Source organism: Thunnus albacares, chromosome 13 (genome assembly GCF_914725855.1).
Source record: "Thunnus albacares chromosome 13, fThuAlb1.1, whole genome shotgun sequence".
Classification (NCBI taxonomy): Eukaryota; Metazoa; Chordata; class Actinopteri; order Scombriformes; family Scombridae; genus Thunnus; species Thunnus albacares.
The window spans coordinates 4,274,449-4,293,006 of NC_058118.1; the positions used below are offsets into that span (position 1 = coordinate 4,274,449).

The 18,558-nt window shown below is 38.0% G+C and overlaps 2 long non-coding RNA genes across 5 annotated transcripts; both read right to left on the reverse strand.

Moving 5' to 3' along the window:
- Positions 1-923: 923 nt before the first annotated feature.
- Positions 924-16,890, reverse strand: LOC122996150. Of its 3 annotated transcripts, none has more exons than XR_006406941.1 (3): positions 16,726-16,890; positions 3,311-3,519; positions 924-1,632 (listed from the first exon to the last, which is right to left on the reverse strand). It is a non-coding gene; the product is annotated as an uncharacterized LOC122996150 (long non-coding RNA). The 3 variants fall into 3 exon arrangements; XR_006406943.1 differs by lacking the exon at positions 16,726-16,890 and adding an exon at positions 12,045-13,104; XR_006406942.1 differs by lacking the exon at positions 16,726-16,890 and adding an exon at positions 4,937-6,118.
- Positions 14,428-16,718, reverse strand: LOC122996152. 2 transcript variants are annotated; one of them, XR_006406945.1, is made up of 3 exons: positions 16,125-16,718; positions 14,868-15,111; positions 14,428-14,625 (listed from the first exon to the last, which is right to left on the reverse strand). It is a non-coding gene; the product is annotated as an uncharacterized LOC122996152 (long non-coding RNA). The 2 variants fall into 2 exon arrangements; XR_006406944.1 differs by lacking the exon at positions 16,125-16,718 and having other exon boundaries at positions 14,868-16,117.
- Positions 16,891-18,558: the final 1,668 nt, after the last annotated feature.

Consider the following 18,558-nt stretch of genomic DNA (forward strand, 5'->3'; position numbering starts at 1 on the left):
GCAAGAAAGACTGCCTAAAGGATTCAAACCAGGGACACTGCAGGGATGTGGTATATGTCCCAGACTACTGGTCCAACAGGGCACTCCTCCAGCAAAGTCACTACTCACTTAAGGCTCATTTAAGGCTGCTTGGTACTGATACTACTACTCACCATTTTAGGAATATGGATTTTGATTTAATTAAAACCTTTTGGGGAACTATTAACAGCCTGGTCATTTAGGTAGTTCCCAAACATTCTGTCTTTCATGGAAATCAGTTTTAAGAGGTCTGTTTAAATCTTTTTAAAAGGTACTATAATTAATACATGTTGGTTTGGCAGCATTCACAACCAACATCAGTCATATGGACAACTTCTTCATGGTTGCTGCCAACATCAAGTTTACTGTCACATGCATTAGTCAAACTGTTGATATAAAGAAAGGTTCTTTGAGGACAACCTCATAAATACCTCTAACACCGCTTATTCCCTCCTCCTGCAAAACAGCCAGAGGGTTCTAAATAAAACTAGATATGCCAAGTGAGCTGGCAGGAGGAACAATGCTCTTAGTGAGTTCCTCAGTGATCTGGGCCACGAGGTGGGGGAGGGAGGGCAAATTAAAGAAGAAAACTGCAGACTGAAAGGGCTTAAGGTAATGATTTATGGCCCAAATGTTTCTTCATATATTAAATGCATCAGTCCTTTTCTTCACTGACTGGAAGCCAAGACACTCTTTTTTTTGCTGATTGTGATTTTGCCTAAATGGGAAATTGAATGCAAAATGTCTGGAGTGCTTTCTTTTCTGTGGGAGTGTTTACTGCTCCTGCTTCACTTCCTTCATTCTCTGTTTACGACTTCATTTCTTATTGGCTGGTTGTGAAAGAACAACATTCATTAGCACTTTGGACTTACCTCATCAAGTAATTAAGAATTTATTACATAGGATTAGCCATAAGCAGTAATGATTTTAATTGATATAAAAGCACACTGAGAAAATGAACTTGCTGTCACTTCAAAGATATGGAAGAGCTGACACTATTTAAGTTGTTTTGAAGGTAATGTTCTACAAATATCTTTGATGAAATAATATTTTGGGAGTATAGTTAAAATACAGCTTTTACGAATATTTCATCTCTATCCAAACTTTATGCCTGCTATCATCAGTGACTCTGCTATTCTCATCGAATGCCTCACTTGCTTAGCTATTTTTAAACCAACCTCTTGCGGCTGGTGGATGAAGTGTTCAGTGCCAAAGTCAAAACTGTCTTTAGGCTTGTTTGTATATGTCTTTATAGTGTCACTGTATTCAGATAAAAAGAGATTTCAGTGTAAATAGTGAAAACAATGAACTCTCCAATATTGATGATACAAAGCAGGCATCGCTATATGTTCATCAGTGGTCAACTGAAGAGCCACAACAGGTTATGTGCAGTCTGCATTACCAAAGTAGCTGCAACAGCTACTAAAATCCCATAATCCTCTGTGTCCATCTTGTGATGTCAGCACTTCATCCTGTTGCAGTCTTATCTGGGCAAATACATGTTGGGCTCTTCCAACATGCTGACTGAATTCACATCATGACCACAGTACCACACTGTGTGTTTGGAAGGAAGACTGGTGGCACTTGAGTCTTTCTCAGCCAATGTCACAGGGTCTATGATTAGAGGGAACAGACAGAGAACAAGAAGTGGTGAGAGGGATGGTCAGGTATGAGGTGGCAAATACTGTGTTTTTTTCTCCCTTGTCTTCTTGAACTTGGCAAAGAAAAGAATGCAGAAAACAGATCTCCTCAACAATACCAAGTTGATAGACTCATAAAAGTCGAAAAGGCAAGAAAAAGTCTTTGAACAAAACAAAGGTAAGTTACAGAAAGCGTGCCCAGTTTTGAGGTTGGCGTTAACTCAAAAACAAACAAAAGATTTGAGGAGAAGCGCAAACAGACAGCAGCCTGCTGCTTACAGTGAGATGCTTATTTCCTAGGCAACCGAGCCAACAGCAACAACACATCCAATCCCATGAGAAAAGATTTATGCTCAACATCGCTCATTACCACAAGACGTTGATTAGTGTTGCCCTCACTGACGGCCCAGAGAAGCAGATCTCAGCAGTTTGGTGGCGGCTGCTGGGCTTCCAGTAATGAGGCAGTCAGACAGCCACCTCACCTTTTGTTTGTCCACTGATGGAAGTCTTGCTTGGCCCAGCTGGGTCTCCATGGAAGTGGTACCTTGAGAGGCACCCCCTCCTCACCTCAGTCCCCCTCTCCCACCAAGCTTCTCATCACATCCCGGTGTGAGGCGGTAGCTGCTGTGAAACACCAGCCCCTGGCACAGAGCCCAGATGGCATTTTTCTCACTGCACAACTTTTATCTGACCATAAAAAACACACAAGCAAGGGCAGGACTCTCCCCCCCCACCCCAAACCAACTATTCTCAAACCTGACTATAAAGTGGTGCTTGTTAATTGATATTCACTTCAAGGAGGATTAAAGACTCACATGAACAAAGATGTTAAATGTGTATTCAGAATGGCTATGTGAAGAATGCCCTCCACTACTTTCTATTCATGCAGTGGCTGCAAATTGCCAGCAGCGTGAACTTGGAACAGGCTGTGCTCCGAGAGACGTTTTCCTGAGTCAGCCACTGCAGCTGCAGAGGGTCTGAGTTCCCGTCACACATCTCTAAAGTACACATTTTTTGATAAACACCAAAAGCTGACTCAACTGAAAGGTGAGGGGAAAAGAGATTGTGTAACATTTATGAGTTGCATAGTTGAAACCATGCACTCTTTCTTCTGCCATCTATCGGCTTCAAATGATCCACAATGCTTCCTGCCTGGTCTTTCTAGCTAACTACCAGCTCCGAGAGGCAAAGCTGGTAGTTAGAGCTCATTGATTCAAACCTGCGGACCAGATACATTTATTTATATTTATCTTATTGCATTCAACTGGGCTCTGAAACGCCACTTTGGACTCTATGGCTATGACTAACGCTATGGCTGTGATTGTAGCTATGGATTTTTGTATGGCTGGGATCATGACTGGCTACCTTTTTGAGTACTTATGATAGTTACACTGACCAGGACAGCATTGTGAAGCCAGACACTCCCGCCAGGATTTGTACCTGGTATTTCCATCAGACATGGCAGCTGTGTTACCTGCATACACTACAGGAGTCAAGAATCAATGCCAAGCAGAATGGTAATGCCAAAACTAACATTACCACAATTTTATGTCATTGAAGAATTTTTGCACTAAATTTTTGTAGGTCAATCTCTATATACACTCAACTGAGTGGCATTTCAGCGCCAACCCCACAGCAAAGTGTGTACCCACCTGTGCAGTGCTCACAACAGCAAACGGCTGTAGCTGCTGTCAGAGCTTGGCCTTTTTATTCTAAAGGAGTTGTAAACTGCAGCATCAAGTCCCGTTCCACAAGCTTGAGCTAGGTGTTATTCAGCAGGTTGTTGGATCAGTCTTCACTGGTCCAGTGATGGAGCTGGTCGGTGAGGACAGCAGGGCCAGAGGTGATGGGCATGTGGTTTCTACAACAACAGAAAAAATTAAATGTTAATATAATGTGGTATGTGGTGGAGTAAGATATAGACACTAGAGCTGCAACTAAGGATTATTTTCAATATCGATTAACCTGACAATTATTTTCTCCATAATAATTTAGCCTATAAAATGTGAGACGATAGTGAAAAATTCCTTTAATTTATTCAAGCCCATGGTGATGTCATCAAATTAAAATCAAATGAGACCAAATCTTAGGAACAATTGGGAATTTTTCTTGCAAATGACTTTTAGGCATAGGTGTTTATAAGTGTGTTATATAAATGAACTTGACTCAGTGTTTCACATAGCATGGCTAAGTTAACTTGAAGATGGGACTTGAGTGCTATAAGTTTACTCTCTTATGCTGTCTACAACGTTCATTCCTGATCCATAAAGATTCACACCGCCTGAAAGGTGAAGACAGCTTTAATCACATTTCAGGCAAAAGACAGTTGAGATAGCTGTAAACAAGACAAGCTTATGCATGAATCAAAACAAGCTTATTCATTCACTATTTATCCTGAATTTTTTGTTTAATTTGTATAATGTACCACAAATACATGGCCAGAATCCAAAATTAACATCCTAATGCTTTCATAAGAACCTCTGTCACAACAGAACATATCACAGCATGTATGGTGGCGTGATGGTTTATGAGTATGCCTTATTTGGACATTTGAATGGAACTAAATGAGAAAAAGCTGATAGGACAGAGAGTAAACTGAAGGCACAGATGTTACTTTTAAATTTGCAAAAGCAACAAGAACATTACTTATAATTCCTCATGTGTTGTTTGTTTTTTTTTAAAAATGGAGCTGTGATCGAGACACAGCTCTCCCACTTTCTACAAAGGTTCAACAAAGAAAGTGGGAGAGCTGTGATCATGCCACAGTCTCCTACACCAAATGTGTCTGATTGAGGCCAAGCAACTTCCCCTGCCCAACAGTCCTACTTATAAAGAAGCTGTGGGATGTGGTCATGGATGTATGGTGCGGTACATGTGCATATGTAAGATACATTATGTGTTATGGGACATTTCTGCCCTCCACTTGAAAGTATGAATCAGAGCTTAGAAAAGACATTATACAGCAGGACATCCTATCTCATGATCAATCATACTACTTTTGAATGTACATGCAAAAATCACAACAAACCAGCTCCTAAACTTATTTTAAACTGGGATTTTGGAACCTTGTTGGTTATGTAGGAGGAAAACACATAATCCGTCTCTCACTGAAACAGTTCTCTCTCTGGTTTTGCTGTGATTATGAAATGTCAGAATTAAAAAGAGAATGTGTGTATGGACACACGTGTACTGTATGACGTCAAGTATATATACAGTATATTTGACCTTTCAGCAAACTTATTTTGTCAATATGTTTGACTACTTTTTTGAATAATTACCATGCTCACTGAGGCGTGCAAATTGTCTGTTGTTCTTTTCCCCAAACAACAACTGCAGGACATGAATTGGCTCCATGGGGTTCAAATTTGGACGCTGTTGGAAAATCATTTCAACCACTAATTAAGCCTGCCCATCAGTATCATGGACTGTATGAACTGCCACTGTTTCTACTCTATAATCATCACAGAACTTGGCTCCATGGCCCACTTCAAGTCAATAGAAATAATGAGTAAAATTAGGGGATGCTGCTGCCAATAATGATAATTAATGCCCAATAAACATTAGCAACCCCACAAGATAGGTCTATCAAAAGGCCAACTCAAAGGTGGTTACACACAAACCACACACACACAAACACACAAACACACAGCAATACAGATAATAACTCTTGACTTGGTATTTTTTAAACTAGGTTAAAACAAGGACAACATACAGTCTCACATACATTAGATCTCAAACTCATATTACTTGTTGGGTCTTATGATGATTAAAAACTCATAAACAGAGATTATTGATCTTCAAATAGATGTGAACCATCGTGGCTAGAGATGAGACAGTGTATCAGGTTTCAAAGTGCGTAGATGCTCAGACAACAAAGGATCCATATGGAAAATACTCTTGTCACAGTCAATAAGGTTGAGTGAACCCAGGTCTTCTAACAACACTCACTGCTGTTTCCAGAATAATAATATCTGATTCTTCTTGTAATCAGATATATTTCTTGTAATCAGATATATTTTTTTATATTAATCTTATTACATTAAACATGTTTAATATACCTCAAGGACACAAATGTGTTTTAGTGAATGAGTGTGCCTCTTTTTGCTGTGGCAGATTATTCCTGGCTGTGTGCTGGACTCTGAAACTCTACTTTTGCCAATAGAGTTGCAAAATGAAACTTAAACTTCCAGGTTCTGTTCCACAATTAAGAAAAATCCAAGACATTTGTAGTCATTTATGACTAAAAATCCTGCCTTACGTAGCATTCCTCACTCCATATGTTTACATGAGGATGGTATCTTTCTAAAAAATATATATAATAAAGTTGTTTATTCAATACTTCTGTTTTTTCAAAGCTCACAGCATTTCCCATCAGCCGCAGGCCGTCGTAAATATCACGGCTCAGCAGACGCGCAGAGACCGTGAGCGGGTCAAAGGGTTGCGGTTACTTCAGACATGTCTGTAAATTTTATATATAATATAAAAAGTTGAACAAAAAAGTTGAAAAAAAATACTTCAATAGAGGGAGGGAGCTCATGGAAACTCACAAAGTAATTAGTGTTTCACTCTTTTCAACTTTTCTTTTCAACTCGTGATAGCAAGTTGTGTAGTGGATGCCAATTTGTCTTGGAAAAGGGAAATTAAACCACAGGAACATGTGTCATTTTTTCATAGATGAATGAAAGAAATACTGAATGACAGATTGCACTGAGTTACAGAGGCTATTGGAACAGAGGCTAGTCTGGACACAATATCATGACTTGGACTCTATGGCTATTTATATTTATCTTATTGCATTCAACTGGGCTCTGAAATGCCACTTTGGACTCTATGGCTATGACTAAAGCTATGGCTGTGATTGTAGCTATGGATATTTTGTATGGCTGGGATCATGACTGGCTACCTTTTTGAGTACTCATGATAGTAACACTGACCAGGACAACATTGTAAAGCCAGACACTCCTGCCAGGATTTGAACCTGGTACTTCCATCAGACATGGCAGCTGTGTTACTTGCAAACACCACAGGAGTCAAGAAATAGCTTCACCACAATGCTCAGACAGCTCAACAATGTCACTTCACTGCACCTGCACAACCTCTGCATGTAGTTAGTGCTACATGCAGAGGTCGTGCTGTGTCACAGCCTAGGTAATCATAACAGCCACAGCAAAGCCCATATCTGCCACAGCCTAGCAAACTCACAACCATGGCAACAACCTTGTGAGGTTGTAGTTGCTGTAGGAGCTCAGCTTTATTATTCTAAAGGAGTATAAACTGCAACATCAAAGTTCCCATCCACAAGCTATGCTTATTAAGAAGGTTGCTGATGGCATCCTGCTGATGGCATCCAAACACCATCGTATCAGTCTTCACTGGTCCAGTGCTGGAGCTGGTTGGTGAGGACAGCAGGGCCAGAGGCAATGTGCATGTGATTTCTACAACAACAGACAAAGTTAATTAAGCAGTTTATCCTGGATAAGGAAAAAACTCACTCAAAAAGTAATTTGCTCATAAAGGAAAACTGCCTTCTAGCTGTGTGTTGCACCAAAGGAGAGCACCTCTGCACAGTAAAACTCTCTGATCCATAGCCTCAGTCAAATCACAACAGTGTTTGTATCCTGTATATGAACAAGTACACCAACACTGGTCAGACACTTTAGAAAGAACAAGTGTTACATATAAAGAAACTGAATATCAACATCCCAATATTGTTACATCAATGATTCAAAATATTGATTAGGCTATTTATGACTGATGATTTGTGATTTGTTCATGGTTTGACTAGTTACATTGAGATGTAAAAGGTTTTCACTCTCTGACTCAGATGTCATCCTGAACCGTATTTCCTAAAAATTTTCCTAAAAAGTTGGTAAAATTAGGTCTAAGGAAATTTTTTTCCTTAGATTTTGTCTTTCACCATAGTCTCCTATCTTTGATATTGAACCATAATGGTTCAAATAGCATGAAAAGTGAAGATAGTTTTCATCAAGTTTCAGGCAAAATGCAGCTGAAATAGCTGTAAACAAGACTTACAAATGAATCAAAACCAAGCAGGCAGCTCCGGCTCTGAAAAGTAAAGCCAATGCGGAAGTGCCTTAAACCTGCATTCTCTCTAATGGCCATCAGAGGGCGACTCCACTGGCTCCAAAAAGAAGCCCGATTGTATAGAAGTCTATGAGAAAATGACCCTTCTTCACACTTGATTTATTACCTCAGTAAACACTTTCCTAATGAGTTTATGATCTCAATCACTATTATCAAGTCTTCTTCAATACAGCATGATGTTCATTTTGTAAATTATGGCCCCATTTAATTTAAAGTTGACGATAAAGCAGGGTATGCTTTAGGGCGTGGCTACATCAATTGTTTTTATACAGTCATGTGTTTCGTGTGTAATAAGAAAATCACTACATTATAACATTGTCATACTACTGTTAAGCTTTCAATAGGAAACAGACTTTTTTCATTGCAGACATTTGAACATGTGAGTACAGGAGAGGCACAAGTGCAATTAATAATATTGCTAATGACAAATCCCATTCAGTTTTTCTAATTTCATGACCCTGGTAGAGTGCATGATAGTTCACCAGCATGCCTTACTCGGACATTTGAATGGAACTGAGCCACTGTTAATGTTATCAGATCCACCATGGATGTATTAAAGGAACTGGATTCCAAACTCAAAGGTGGCACCTTTTCACTCCATTGAAAATAGCTCAGTGGTGGTGCCATATCTGGTGTAGGCACCGGATGTGCTCGGGTTTGTTCTGCAGAGTAATGATGATACACTTTGTTGTGGTCTTCATTTGTTAGCTAATGTTAGTCCTTTACAAAATGCCATGAGTTTGTTTTTTTGTTTGTTTGTAGTTAGTGCATGTCTTTGACATTAACTGTTCGGGTCACAGAGCGTATTCTTTGTACGACTGCATGCCATGCACCGAACCGTAACGTCCATACTGTGACAGTTCAGGACGGATACATGGTTCTAGGAGAGACTCTTAATTAAGATATTGTATTAGACAGTTGGTATGAGATCTGAGTGCATGAGACACAACTGAAGTTTCTTCTGTCAACACAGGACAAACTACTGGTTTGTCACACATTTGCAGCATTTTCGCCTTACTGATATCCATTTGTGGGTTGTACATGGAATTTGTTGTCGCACTTTTGTTGTACTTTTAGCCCTGAGAAAAGTTCATATGATACGGATGCTTTAGTGAGAGACAGCAATTTAGTGGATTCTCTGGATTCTCTGGATTGCTGAGAGTGAGAAATGTCTGATATTCTCTGTTGGATGAATTCTTCATAGGTAGCTAGGTTCCCCGTAACATTTAAAAGTTCAGTAATAAACACAATACTTTGGTCATACCAGCCCTTAAAAAGTAGGGTCTTATTTTTGTATACAACATGTTGATTGTTAGATAAGATACACCCATGTGGGGAGAAATTGTGCTTGAAAGCAGTCTTCCATGTGTCAAGGGCTTGTTTATGGAAGATGGCAAGTTTAACAGGTAATTTATCTGAAGTAAAATTACAGGAAAGCAAGAACTTCCACCACACTGATCAAACACAAAGTTGGAATAAAATACTCAGGGGGAATTATTATGAACTAAACAAAATTTTGGCCAATTAATCTTAAATATACTATTAATAGTCTGAAAATCTAAAATACTAAAACCACCCTCTGAGTATTGTCTGAAAAATGCTTTCCTCTTTACATACTGTCTTATATTTCCAAATGGATTTGAATAAGAGTGAGTCAACAGCTGCATACATTTTCTCATCAACATATAAAGATAAAGCTGGATACACCAATCTAGATAAACCTTCCACCTTAGAAAGTAAAGCACAGCCCATAACAGAAAGGCCTCTTTGTAACCAACAGTTAAAAATAGATTTTGACTTTTCAACTTTTGGTAAAAGAGTAAAAATCCTCTACTAAAAGGATATCAGAATTGCGCAGAATCGTCATTATTTCACGATTACTGTATCTTTATTAATAGTGAGGTCAGATGCAAGTGAAAACATTTTAAGGCATCTATAATAATGGATACTTAAATCTCATTTTGAAAGTATCATCAGCCAGCTGGCTAATGGTGAGAACACTGTCATCTATCTTAATACTACACTTACGCAACTGATAATACACAAATTGAGAAGTTCAGCAGCAATTAAAAACAAAAACAGTGAGATAGGGCATCCTTGTCTAATCCCATGGTTGACATTAAAACAAGATTACTATTAATGTTAGTATAGAGTGTAGTTATCATATTCCTGAACTTCTCTTTAAACCCAAAATATTGTAAAGCCTCAAAAATAAAGGAGTGTTCAACAGTAACGAAAACTTCCAAATGTAAGAACAATGACTTGTCACCAAATAATTCTGGGTAATCTAAAATGTCTAAGACAAGTCAGATATTATTAGAAATGTGCCGACCTTTCATAAAACACAACTGCGTTGTAGAAATAATTTACTCTAAACATAATTTTAATCTTTTAACATACAGTGCAGCAAGTAATTTGTAGTGCAAATTAAGCAAGGTTATAGGTCACCAATTATCAAGATTAGAAGATCTGGGATCATAGAAACAGTTAACTCATTATTTTTAGGTACAATCTACAAAGGCTTGCAATAATGTGTTTTAAATCCTCACAAAAGGTTATACAGAATTCATAAGGCAATCCATCTGAACCAGGACTTTTATTCAGTGGCATTTTTGTAATAATAGATTGTTGTTCCTCTAATGAAATTGGACTTTCACGGAGTTCACAATTTTCTCTGGAGATTTTTGGGATAAATGGGTTTACTTTGTCAAAAAACAAGACAAGCATGAGAGTCAAAGGAGGAAGTGTATAACTTAAATAAATAAATGAGGAGATGGCCCCTTTTTATTCTTAGAAAGACTGTTATCAATATATAATGCATACATTTTCCTTGCCTCACCACATTCTTTCTCCAGATTAAAAAAGAGAGATGAATTTTATGAAAGCTCCTTTCGCTTTTGTCTGGAAAAAAATACCAAATTTTTACCGTAATAAGTGTAACCTCTCTTTATCCTCATTGCTTGGGAAAGGTATATTTAATATATCATTTACATCTTTTATATTGTCAACATGAGCCTTGTTTTGATCATCTGACTGCTGCTTCACAAATCATATTTAGAAACTTTGACATTCATATTTGAATAACTCTCATTTTCACATGGGCATAACTTCAGACATTGACTGGAATTTAATAATTTGCCTAATACCTGAGCAATAAGCTGATTGCTGTAGAAAGGAAGAATTTAATTTCCAATATCCAGGTTTGTTGCAAAGAGTAGAATTTGAATATGTGAAAGAAATATCTATTCAAGCATGGTCTGTTAAAGGAGCAGCAGTAATATTACATGTTTGGATCAAAGAGGCCAAATTATCAGAAAAAATCCACAAATCTAAATGGGATTTTTGTGTTAATTCTGCTTTGAACCAAGTAAAGAGGTTTGTTTCATGAGGGTGTATAATTCTTAGAGCATCTAGTAGGATAGCCTACCACCAAAATCATATATAACAGGGTTAAAATGATCTAGATTTTCTCTAGTAGGTTATCTGTCTATACATAAATTTGGAGCCTCAGTAAAGTCACTGCCAACAATTATAGATGCTGAGGGAAATTTGTTTCTTTGTTGCCAATTTTTTTGACAAAAATTGAAGGAATGTAATGTTAAAGTTTATTGCATTAAAATCAAAAACATTTACCAAAATACATTATCACCAGATTTAATTACCACCAAAATCCATCTGCCAGAATCCAATAATTCTGCATACAAAACCTCCCTCTTGAATTTAAGATGGAACAAAGTTAAAACACTCCATGATATATTAGAGCCACAAGAAAATATAGTTTTCCCTCGCCACTGATTATGCCAGAATGCTTCATCTTTTGAGGATGAATGTGTTACTTGTAAAAAAACTTTATTTTGATAGCTACAAAATAAGGTTGAGAGAAATGTGCAAAACTTGAATTCAAAAGCCCAACTTTTAGATTAAGCTAACATTAAAGAAAGTGACTTGAGAGAATCAGATAAAACTGAATCACGTTACAAAAAAATAGAAAAATATGTATCCATCTTTTTATCAGTAAGAATGGTAATGCAAGTATTAACAAGAACCTATAAACAAAGTTAAAGATCTAAAGCTATCCTTCCATAAAAGGAAAAACCAAAAAATATCCTTATACCATCTTTTGTTTTCAGAAAAAGAAGGAAAGTAGAGGGAAAATGAGAATAAGAACGCATGTAGTTTATAAGACAGCCTACATACTTTAAACTTAAGTTTCCCCAAACAACTGCTTCTGCTTAATCATACAGTCCCTTCATGTCAAATCCTCTATAAAGACCTTCTTACCAGCAATGACAGTAAATGGACCACTAAAGCCTGCTCTTTTGTTTTGTTTCTTCGCCTCTCCATCAGTGGCCGCAGCTTGACTCCTGCATCCGTCATATAAGTCCTCCGATATCTTTAGTTTCTTCAGCTTGAGAATCTCACAGTTCTTAGTGTCTACCCAGACTTGTTCTCTGTGTGCTCAGTAAGAGAACTGATGTATGATGCAATGCGGCAGTTCCTTCCTCATCCGTGGACACAGTCTGTGGGCGATATCCACTGTCTTTAGAAGAAAGTTTGTGAGAACAGGAGAAACGATCGATCACAGTCATTTTAACATTGTCACCCTCGCACTTGGGAACCCTGGAGATCTTCAAGTTCCAGCGCCTGGAATAAACATCCATGTCATTCATTTTTTCCAGCAACCTCTTATTTTCAGCAGACAAAGTATTAATTTGGAGCTCCAAGGGATCCACTCTTGATGACAGCTCCCCTACCTTCTTCTCTGCAGCTTGCACTGTAGTAGAGAGTGTTTGGATATTGTCCAGGTTTTGGAAAACACTCTTCTGTATGGATTCCAGTTTCTCCATGAAGTAGCGTTGTGACTCAGAAATCTCATTAATCGCAACAAGCAGAACAGCATTGGAGGGATCATTTTGGCGTTGTGCTTTTTTCTGTGGGCTATTGCTAGAATTTCAATAGCCACAGTTTGTTTTTTGGCATAGTCATGAACTCGTTCAAGATTTTCCACTGCCCCTTCCACTTCCATTTTCTCCCCAGTAGTCGGCATGTCGGCAGAGTGAGTTATTTTTTTGCAAGTTGGGATACCAAGCTAGCAAGCAGACAACGGGTAGCTTTAGCAACAGCGTTAGCTTGTCATAGGCAAATTCCGACAGAAAAACCCACAGAAAAAAAGTCAAAAATGGGTCAAAGTTTCTCAAACAAACCTCAAAGTATTGTTCTTAACGTTAGAAAAACTATTCACATGCTTCTTGCTTTTGGGCAAACAAATTCAAGCCTTGAACAAAAAGAGATTCACCAGTGCACAGAAAGAGTGTCTTAGAGTGGCGCCATCCTGGCTCTCCCCTCTGTGCACTACTGTATCCGTGTCGACACAACTGTATTTTCTTTATAGGCTATAGCAACATATTAAAATATATCTTCTAGAAATACTGAAAGAAAGAGTCTATAACCAAATAATATAACTACTAACTGTCAGATTAGTTCACTTAGTAAGTTGCCTAATCAGTTGGGTTTAGTTTAGTATGCTAGCTAGTTCTCTGTGAGAAAAAGAGTGCTGTGTCAAGTCATTAGATTATTTTTAATGAACAAAAGAAAACAGCAAAGGTCAGATATAATTTGCACGTGTAAAAGCTTTTTGTAGCTGTAGAAATATTTTGCATGTGTAATTTGTGCAGGAAAATTTTCGTCAGTGAGATTTCAAAGTCTGAGAGATGGACACACAAATTTCCTACCTGTGTATGCCACACTGAAGTTACAAGCCACAAACTACAAGTTACTAGTATGAATTTTGACCATTTTTACAGCTGAATCTGATTGGTCAAACGCATAGTTCATCTGTCCAATCAGAGAGCAGATAGTTCCTTTACATTCATCCCCCTGCAGGTCCTGAGAGATGGACGACAGGCTGCTTTATGTATCCAGAGTAGAACAGTAATGTAGCTTTAGGATGTTCACAAACATCTGCTAGCGTTACCAAAGTAGCAGCATCAGTGCTGGCAAGGAACTTTTCAAGCTGAAGGCAAACCAAGAATGGAGACATATATCGTAATTACACAGTTAGACATGAATGCTGGCCCATTTCTTTGTATTTACAATTTTGTGGATTTAGGACAGTCTAGCTCCTGTGAGATTACAGAAGCTTCATTGTAAATTTGAAGATAGTGTCAGGTTCATATTGACTTGCTTACTAAGCTTAAGTTAGCGTTAGCTATTAGCTTAGGTAAAGTTAGTAAGCTTGTAAATTAGCATAGAGGATCAGGAGTGACACCCAGGTAACAGCTGACCTGCCAGACACAGCAGAGGATAACAGACAGTATTTGCATGGCAGTGTGGAACTCTTGGTCCAGGTCACACACTTTTCATTCAGCTGTTTCTGGAGAATCTGATATCCAGAGTGTTATAGAAAGCAATTAATTCCAATTTTTCAATGGTAAATAGTTTGGGGTGCTTTATACTGTAAATAGGTTATTTATGTACATTTTATTTGCTATCTAATATCTCTTGTGCTATTGTTTTTTTTAACAATAAAGTGACTACAGTGAATTGTTTCTGAACAAATACATGTTTGTTACACCATTGTACTATTAACAATGATTACTAGACCCTCACCTTCATTTAATCATGACATGCAGTCTTTAAGAGGTTAAACAAGATGAATTATGGCTTTTTACAGTTGTAAAAATTTATTTGGCTCAAGAATAAATATACACAGAAGGTTGTATTACAAGTCACAAATAAAAATGAACAGCTATATAGATGGCAATTTAATATGGCAAATATGTAGTCTGATGTGGTGGGTGACTGTGGATATTTCACAGGTGGTCTTCATCTGATGCAGGGTCATCCTCTGTCTCTGCGGCCTCTGGAAAAAATACAATTAAAAATCTCAAAGAATCCACATATTGAATCCTTACATGCCAAGAGGAAAAAAAAAGAAAAGTTACTGTTTGGAAACATTAATAATACACAGATGTGGCCTGTATTGTTTTGAAATACTTTGTTACTTTGCTGTTTTCAGAGAGCAGCACTGACACTTATGCCAAATAGATTAACTGGATGAACAATATTCATATTTTGTATGTATAACTTAAGTGTAACAACCACCTCTTGTACAGCAGTGCAGTCAGTGACATATTTCCATGCATGTCATGCCTCCTGCTGATCTGATTGTCTACAGTGGCTCCTGAGTAGTCAAGGCTGGTACAGCAGACAGCAAACTAAACTGATGTGGATCATCTGGCCTTCTGGATCAAAGTTGTGGAATCCTAGGTCCTGATAACACTCATTTTATTACCATGGCCCTCTGAACTTGTGGAATGGAGCTGTAGTCTTTGGCCTCTTTCTGTATCTGAAATATGAGAAAGGAAACACATGTCTACTAGCAAAAGGGTGTTATTATCAGGTCGCACAAAGCTGCAGATATGCTATCTGCTAATACAGCGCTGCTTCTCACAGAAGTATTTACTGTAGCAACTTACTTGTGGCACAAGGGAAGACTGGATACTACTCTTATTAGAAAGATCTTAGAAATAAAGCTTCAACATCATTAATGGCAGCGCAACACATTATAGTCCTACAATAACATCAAATGCTGATCCATCTGGTTATACAACTGTCCCGCTCAGGGCAATTTTCTCAAGAGCATGTTTTAATGGTTAGCTTAGCAATGTTTACATTATTTAAAGGACCAGTGTGTAAGATTTAGTGGCATCTAGCGGAATGGACTTGGCAGAAATGGAATATAATATTCAAAAGTATGTTTTCATTAGTGTATAATCACCTGAAAATAAGAATCATTGTGTTTTTGTTACCTTAGAATGAGCCCTTGATATCTACATAGGGAATGGGTCACCTTCCACGGAAGCCACCATGTTGCACTGCCATGTTTCTACAGTAGCCCGGAATGGACAAACTAAACACTAGCTCTAGAGAGGACCTTTTGTGAGTTTTGTGGCCACCTTAAGTTCTCCTACATGCTTGGAAGGGGAGGTTGAGGGGAGTTGTCTTCATTTCTCACTGCTAGATGCCACTAAATCTTAAACACTTGCCGTTCAATCAAACATGTTAAAGCAGAGCGACAGTATGTAACACAGCCGAGTAATTGGTTTGCCTTCAGCTTGAAAAGTTCCTTGCCAGCGTTAATGCTGCTACTTGTTAACACTAGCGGACATTTGAGAACATGCTAAAGCTGCATTACTGTTCTATTCTGGATACATAAAGCAGCCTTCCTGAACTTGAAAATATGCATTTTGACAACTGTGTTGCCTTACAATAACAGCAAACTAACTACAAACTAAATACACGACACATCAGATATTTACCATTATTATCAATGGCATCCTCAAGTACAATTATACCCACCTGAGTTGCGGGAGAGCCCGCACTGTCGTCCATTTTTCAGGACCTGCAGGGTGATGAACACAACGCAACTATCTGCCCTCTGATTGGACAGATTGACTCTACATTTGACGAATTGGACACATGCACAAAATATTTCGACAGCTGCAGAACTTCATCTTTTCACAAACTATTTCACAATCTCAAAATATTAATGACCTTTATTTGATTCCATACATACACCGCGCTGTTTTTTTTTATCTTTTGAATCGCCCGCGTTTTAACCTATGATTTTAACGATTTCACCGGTTTCGAGACTGGCGCCCAATGGCATTATAGTGGAATCCCAGCCAATCAGCTGTTTGGAAGAATTCAAGCACAGTCAGCATATTTGTCATGGATGTATAAACTTGCTAATTTAAACAGGGCTCTAGCCATTTAACTGTTGTGAACAGCACACACATGTAAATTGTTAAAACAGTAAATGAAAGGCTGATGATGATACTTGGACAGGAGAGTGTTAACTAAGCTAAGGAGTTAGCCTTAGCTAACATAGCTAACAGGTGGAATTGGAACCTGCACGTTTCTCTCTTAAATAAGTTTCTTGTTGAAAATACAAACTTACCTTTTGGTATGAAATTTTCTAGGCATTTTCTGCAGCGACTTAAAATAAACAGTAAAAAAAAAAAAAAAAAAAAACAGTAAACAAAAAACCAAAAAAACACGGTTTGGATGGTTCAGCCACAGATGGCGCTGCATATCTTCGTCGCCCCTAAAGTGATGTTGCTGTTGCGCAGCAGCAGTGCTGCCGCTGCTGGCCGGAGGCTATATTGCAGCTACAGCTGATTAAAACAGTTGTTTAATGTATAGTGGATTAAGTAAAGACGAAGTCAAACAATGTTTTGTTTTTTAAATGGGAGAAATATCCAGGTAAACCTAGGATCATAAATGTCAAAATATTAATATTAGAACAGCTAGCATGAATCTAAAATGTGGTGACTAAAATCTGATCAAATCTACCTTAACTTTAACACACACGTGTATTTCTAACTATAACATTATAAAACATTTGTAAACAACTCATCTCATGATCATTCAACCCACCTTGAACTTCTGACAGTGTTGCAGACATTTATGTATCTGCAAAAATCACAAAAACAAACCAGCACCTAAACCTGTTTGATTCACTGGGTTTTTGAGTGCTGGTAGTTATGTGGGAAGAAAACACACCAACACGTTATCACTGAAAAAGCTTGCCTTTGAAAATCACCTGATTTCTGAGGCAGCCCGACAAAGGGATTAAAAGACAACAGTTAATTTGACAGAGTGACTTGAATTAAAAAAAACATTGCAATTTGTTGTTAGGCATTATCACACTGACCTTCAACCAACTGCTGTCTAAATAGACTTAAAAGATGGGTTGAAGTGAAAGTAATTATTCCTTTTAGATTTTGTTTGTTGAATCCGCCTCAGTCTGATTATGAGGCATTGAGATTGTGTGAGCTTTTCACAAGATGAATGGACAGGTATAATAAAATACAAATGCATTAGGGATATTCTCCAAATGGCAGTGATAAGAAGTTTGCATTACACCAGAAGAAACCAAACAGATAGAAGTTGGCAGAAGAAATATTAGCCAGACCTGCTTTGCTGCCGTTTGGAGCTGCAACAATTTATAGAATTGTTTGTAGAAAATTAATCAGCAACTATTTTGATAATCAATTAATTGTTCTGGTCATTTTACTAATAAAAATGCCAGATTCACAGGTTCTAGCTTCTCAAATGTGAAGATCTGCTGCTTTTCTTTGACACATATGACAGTAAACGGTGTATGTTTGGGTTCTGAACTGTTGGTCAGACAAAAAAAGACATTTGAATACTTCTCCTTAAGCTGTGGGATATTGTAGGGGGCATTTTTCAATATTTTCTGACAATTCACAGACTAAATTATTAATCGAGAAAATAATCTGCAGATTAATCGATGATAGAAATAGTTGTTATTTCAGCCCTAAGCTTCTATTTATTACTTTGTGTGCGTGCAGACACTTTAATTTGGGATAGGATGATGAATCTGCTGCCTCTCTGTTAGAGATATTTTTAATCTTTTTGTCAGAGGTACAACTTTGAGTTACAGGATAATAAAACTGGTGGTTTTGGCTGGACCAGCCCTATAAACGCAAATGTCCGAGACTGACTGAGTGAGTGAGTGAGTGAGTGAGTGAGTGAGTGAGTGACTGACTGAGTGGCTGGCTGACTGAGTGATGAAGGTACACTGTTGGTCGGCCAAAACCAGAGGAAGGCCGCTGAAACTAAGTACCCCAGAATGCATTGTACCAACTGGCAGTGATGGTGTAGATTAGCTGTAGGACTGTTAATATGTCACTTCATTAAGTTTTAATATTTTTTCAGGCAAGAAAGTAATCGTGTAGATTCCCAGTATGTGGCCAGTTTATCCAAA